General features: G+C 41.8%; 1 pseudogene; it reads left to right on the top strand.

Moving 5' to 3' along the window:
- Window positions 1–2281: 2281 nt before the first annotated feature.
- On the top strand, window positions 2282–5050 carry LOC119876497 (annotated as a pseudogene).
- The last annotated feature ends 950 nt before the right edge of the window (window positions 5051–6000 follow it).

Below are 6000 nucleotides of genomic sequence, written 5' to 3' on the forward strand. Positions count from 1 at the left end.
TGCCCCTTAAGGCCAAACTTAAAGAAAAATATCTAACAGCACCAGCACAGTGTCTGAGTAGTGAAGAGGGAGCAAGAGTTCATTTCTTAGGGGATGAGTGAAGATTCCCCAGAGAAAGTGCCATTTATTTTACATCATAAAGAATGAATTGTGTTTCAATACCATAGATAGGAAAGTAAGTGAAAAAGGAGCCGTGGAGTGGGAATTGTGAAGACTTTTTAGGTCATAGAAACCTATAGGAGAAAAGTGCCAGTATATACAAATTTGAATCATCCAAAATTGCCAGTTTTACAGGTTAATAAAAAAAAAAAAAGGTCAGATATGGGCAATTTCAACCTAATACATAGTTGTTTTAAGAGCTACCAAAATAGGAAATACCATTCTTCCACTTTAACTAAACCTAATTTTAATTACAAGAAAGAAATTTCAGCAGACCCATACTCAAGTGCCTGTCCCATAAAAACAGAACTCGAAGCATAGAGGACTTTCTGGTCGCAATCCACCAGCTCCTGGCCCCTGCCAGCAGAGGGCATCTTCAGAAATCACAGGACCCATTCAAGTCTCCAGCGCAGGGCCACTTCACTTGCTCTTTGGGATGAACAACTGGAGGGAGACCTGCTGCTTGTAAACAAGTTTCTACCAGCAACATCCAGGTAGCAATTCCAAAGTTAAGAGGTGTTTTGGGGTTTTTTGGGTTTGGGGTTTTTTCCCCCTTTAAAAATTTTTTTCTTTAAGGCAGAGATTGAAGGACAGTAGTTGCATCCAACTACCACACTCATGTCAAGTATTTTCTATTTGTCATTAGAGACATTCAAAAGTGATCAAGCTATCATAATAAAAGTAATACATGTTAAAACATCAGAAACAACATTTCGACCTATGATACTGGCAAAAGAAAAAGTTTAAAAATATCAAGTGGGAGTGTAAATTGTACATCTCTCCTTGCAGGGCAATTTGGCAACAACCATGAAGTTACAGTGTAGTTCCTGATCCCTCCTTTTGCTGAACAAGTCTGTTCTAAAGCCATTCAGTGCCGCAGAGTTACAATATCAGAAAGGGAAAAAAAAAAAATAACCAATCCTCAGGGTCAGATTGGAATTGTAGGTATTGGTGTGCACTCCTGATTTTTAAACTAAACAGATGCAGAAATAATACAGACATGTTCACATGTACACACACCCACAGATATTCCCTAGCTCTACCCAGACAGCTTGGGAACAGTGGCCCCCCAAAAGCAGTGAGCACACCTAGAGTTCAGATCTTGGTTTTTCAATACTATCTTCCACTAAAAGGAACCAGGAGTCCTTGGAGAAATGGCTGGTTCCAGAGCTGAGGCAGGAAGACCACGCAATGCAGCATTTTATTGTAGTGGAGAGCAAGAAAGTGCTCAGAGAATAATGAGTGTATGCCCCAAACACCCACCCCCACCTCTGCACCTTGAAGTTTCGGGAGCAACTTTAGCATCCAAGTAAATAGCAAAAATAATGAATTTTAATAAAACAAGAGACCAGGAGTCCATATAGATAAACGGAAGTCTGGTAGACATTCCTTTAATCAAATGGGACAAATCAAAATCATGCACTGTGTTGATGGGATGCAATGAGAGAAGCCAGCATCATTTCCATGATGTTCCCGCTGAAATGCAATGTAAATCCAAAGATGAATAAAATGAGACAACCCAAACTGAATGATACAAAAGAAATAGCCTGTAATCTTTAAAATGTCAAGGTCATGAAAGTCAAGGAAAGATTGAGGAATTGTCCCAGAAGGACACCAAAGAGACTTGAATTAAAAGAAATGCAAAGCAGGACTCTAAATTGGGTAAAATATATTATTGGAACTATTGGCAAAATTTCAATGGGGTGTGAAGATTGGATGGTACTAAGGCACCCCCGTTTATTTCTTAATTTGTTGCTTGGATTGTGGTTATGTAAGAGATGTCCTTGTTTGCAGGAAATACCTGTTAAAGTCTTTGGAGATTGGACAACATACTCCAGATGGTTCAGGAAACTAAATTTGTGACTCTTTCTTTTTTTTTTTTTTTTTTAAGATTTTATTTATTTATTCATGAGAGACACACACAGAGAGAGAGGCAGAGACATAGGCAGAGGGAGAAGCAGGCTCCATGCAGGAAGCCCCATGTGGAACTCCATCCCCAGACTCCAGGATCACGCCCTGGGCCAAAGGTGACACTCAACTGCTGAACCACCCAGGTGTCCCTGTGACTGTTCCTAAATAAAATTATTTACTTTTAAAAAAGATTACAGGGGCGCCTGGGTGGCTCAGTCAGTTAAGCATCTGCCTTCAGCTCCGGTCATGATCCCAGGGTCCTGGGATGGAGCACCGAGTTGTTGGGTTTCCTGCTCAGCAGAGAGTCTGCTTCTCCCTCCCCATCTGTCTCTTCCCCGGGCTTGTGTGCTCTCTGGATCACTCTCCCTCTCTCAAATAAATAAAATCTTAAAAAAAATTTTTTTTAATAAAAATGTTATAATACATCCTTTGACCTAGAAATTCTATTTTCAGGAATTTTTTCTACAGATATCCTTGCTCATTTATCAAATATCTTACGCGTACAGGCTATTCATTCCAAGTGTCCAATAAAGCCAGAATTAGAAAAGAACCTAAATAATCACCAATATGGGATTAAACACATATGATACATCCAAACACAAAATAGATACAGAAAAGAGAATAAAATAGCTCTGGACCAATCTACACAATACATTGTTGTATGGAAAAAGCTAAGTGCAGAACAAGTGCATGAATGCTATCATTTGTTTACAAAAAGGAGATACAGCTTTTTTCACAATGGGCTTGCCGCCAGAACACAGGTGTCATGAAAACCACTGCTAAACCTAAACCAAAATGGGAAAGGAAATGACTCACATCAACAGCATCATCATTGGACATGTAGATTTGGGCAAATCTACCACTATTGGTCATCTGATCTACAAATGTGGTGGGATCAACAAAAGAACTATTAAAAAGTATGACAAAGAGCCTGCTGGGATGGGAAAGGGCTCTTTCAAGTCTGCCTGGGTTTTGGATAAGCCAAAAGCTGAATGTGAATGTATCACTATTGATATCTCCCTGTGGAAATTCGAGAACAGCAAGTATTATATGACCATCATTGATGCCCCAGAACACAGAGACTTTATCAAAAACATGATTACAGGCACATCTCAGACTGACTAGGATGGCCTGATTGTCACTGCTGGTGTTGGTGAATTTGAAGCAAGAAGGGGCAGATCCATGAGCATGCCCTTCTGGCTTACACACCTGGTGAAAAACAACTAATTGTTGGTGTTAACAAAATGGATTCTACTGAGCCACCCTCCAGCCAGAAGAGATACAAGGAAATCGTTAAGGAAGTCAGCAGCTACTTTACAAAAATTGGCTATGACCCCAACACAGTAGCATTTGTGCCAATTTCTGGTTGGAATGGTGACAACATGCTGGAGCTAAGTGCCAACATGCCTTGGTTCAAGGGATGGAAGGTCACCCGTAAAGATGGGAATGCCAGGGGGGTGGGGGTGAATGGGTGACGGGCACTGAGGGGGGCACTTGACGGGATGAGCACTGGGTGTTATTCTATATGTTGGCAAATTGAACACCAATAAAAAATAAATTTATTATTTAAAAAAAAAGATGGGAATGCCAGTGGAACCACACTGTTTGAAGCTCTGGATTCCATTCTGCCACTAACTCGTCCACCTGATAAGCCCTTGCGTCTGCCTCTCCAGGATGTCTACAAAATTGGTGGTATTGATACTGTCCCTGTGGGCCGAGTGGAGACTGGTGTTCTTAAACCTGGCGTGATAGTCACCTTTGCTCCAGTCAATGTTATAATTGAAGTAAAGTCTGTTGAAATGCACCATGAAGCTTTGAGTGAGGCTCTTTCTGGGGACAATGTGGACTTCGATGTCAAGAATATATTTGTCAAAGATGTTCGTTGTGGCAATTGGCTGATGACAGCAAAAATGACCCACCAATGGAAGCAGCTGGCTTCACAGCTCAGGTGATTATCCTGAACCATCCAGGCTGAACCAGTGCTGGATATGCACCTGTGCTGGATTGTCACACAGCTCACATTGCTTGCAAGTTTGCTGAGCTGAAAGAGAAGATAGATTGTCGTTCTGGAAAAAAGCTGGAAGATGGCTCTGAGTTCTTGAAATCTGGTGATGCTGCCACTGTTGATATGGTTCCTGGCAAGCCTCAGGGTGTGGAGAGCTTCTCTGACTATCCTCCTCTGAGCCGTTTTGCTGTTCGTGACATGAGACAGATGGTTGCTGTGGGTGTCATCAAAGCAGTGGACGAGAAGGCACCTGGAGCTGACAAGGTCACCAAGTCTGCCTGGAAAGCTCAGAAGGCTAAATGAATATTGTCCCCAATACCTGCCATCCCAGTCTTAATTGGTGATGGAAGAATGGTCTCAGAACTGTTTGTGTCAATTGGCCATTTAAGTTTAACAGTAAAAGATTGGTTAATGATAACAAGGCATTGTAAAGCCTTCAGAAGGAAAGGAGAATGTTTTGTGGACCATTTGGTTTTGTGTGTGAGTGTGGCAGTTTTAAGTTATTAGTTTTTAAAATCAATACTTTTTAATGGAAACAACTTGACCAAAAATCTGTCACAGAATTTTGAGACCTATTGAACAAAAGTTTAATGACAGAAAAAAAGAGAAAGAGATAGAAATGTGTCCAAGTGCATGTTTTTCTATCCTACAGAGGATCGCCCCTGATACAGGCAGCATTCAGTGCCTCTGTGAAGGGAGAGTCGCTCTGGAGGAAGAGTCATCTTTTATACCTTTTGTAATTTTGAATTTTGAAGCAAGCGAATATATTACCTGTTTGATAAATTATTTCTAAAAAAGCAAAATAAGCAAAATGTGTGTTACCTAGCATCAGAAGGGACATTCACAAGAAAATTTGCAAATTTATCTGATCTTTTCTCTTGTTCCAAATTAGTAATCTGCCTTCTGGAAAGGAACGCATAGCTAGCTCCTTCAGTGCCATGTTTAAGAACAATAAACAGTACACATTGCCTGTTATTTCCATCTTCCTTTCCTGAGAAAAATAATTTCTTGGGATCTTTGGTGTTTCAAATTGGATTGTCTTCCCCCTAAAATGCATATGTTGAAACCCTATTTGGAGGTAATGTTTTAAAAGAGGTAATTAAGTTAAAGTCATTAGGGTGGGCCTTAATCCAAAATAACTGATGTCCTTGTAAGAATAGGGAATTGGGGCACAGACACATGCAGAGGAAAGATGATGTGAAGACACAGGGACAAGATGGCCACCCACGAGCTTAGGAGACAGGCTTGGAACACATCTTCCCTTGCGGCCCTCAGATGGAAGAGTCCCTGCTGGCATCCTGATCTGGGACTTTGGGCCCCCAGAACTGTGAAAAATACATTTTTGTGGGTTAAGCCGCCTGGTCTGTGGTTGTTACAGCAGCCCTAGAAACCTAGTCCATCCAGTCTCAAATGGGTGTCTGACCAGGGCTCTCCCCGACAACGGTGACCTTCCTAGGCAAGGGACAGGAGTCCAGTGTGCAGGGAGCCAGTGAGGGAAGCAGCTAGGGAGTAATGCCAGCGCCCAGCTGGACCAGGACTTTGAATGCTGTACTGGGGATGTGCTTCCACAGAGCTTTGGAAGGATTTGAAGACCGAATGATGTGCTTTGAACATAATACATTAGAAGAGAACTTGGTGGCCAGTGGGTTGGAGTGAGAGCCAAGCAGGAGACCACTGTAGGCATCCTGATGAGAGAGGGGAAGGAGCAGGCCTTGGATGATTCAAAGCACAGGCGGCCTTGAGTCATTTTGGAAGAAATGGGAAAACTGCTCACATGTTTGGGGAGATCATTCAGGTCAAGAGATCTGAACTCTGTGGCTGGCTGTATGAAGAGGAAGAAGAGAAACAGACAAAAGGGTCAAAAAGACTGTACATCTCTATGGTGAGGAGAAGAAAAGAGGGAAACAGAAATGAAGGAAAGCTTT

This window comes from Canis lupus, chromosome 8 (assembly GCF_011100685.1).
Source record: "Canis lupus familiaris isolate Mischka breed German Shepherd chromosome 8, alternate assembly UU_Cfam_GSD_1.0, whole genome shotgun sequence".
In the NCBI taxonomy this organism is placed as follows: domain Eukaryota; kingdom Metazoa; phylum Chordata; class Mammalia; order Carnivora; family Canidae; genus Canis; species Canis lupus.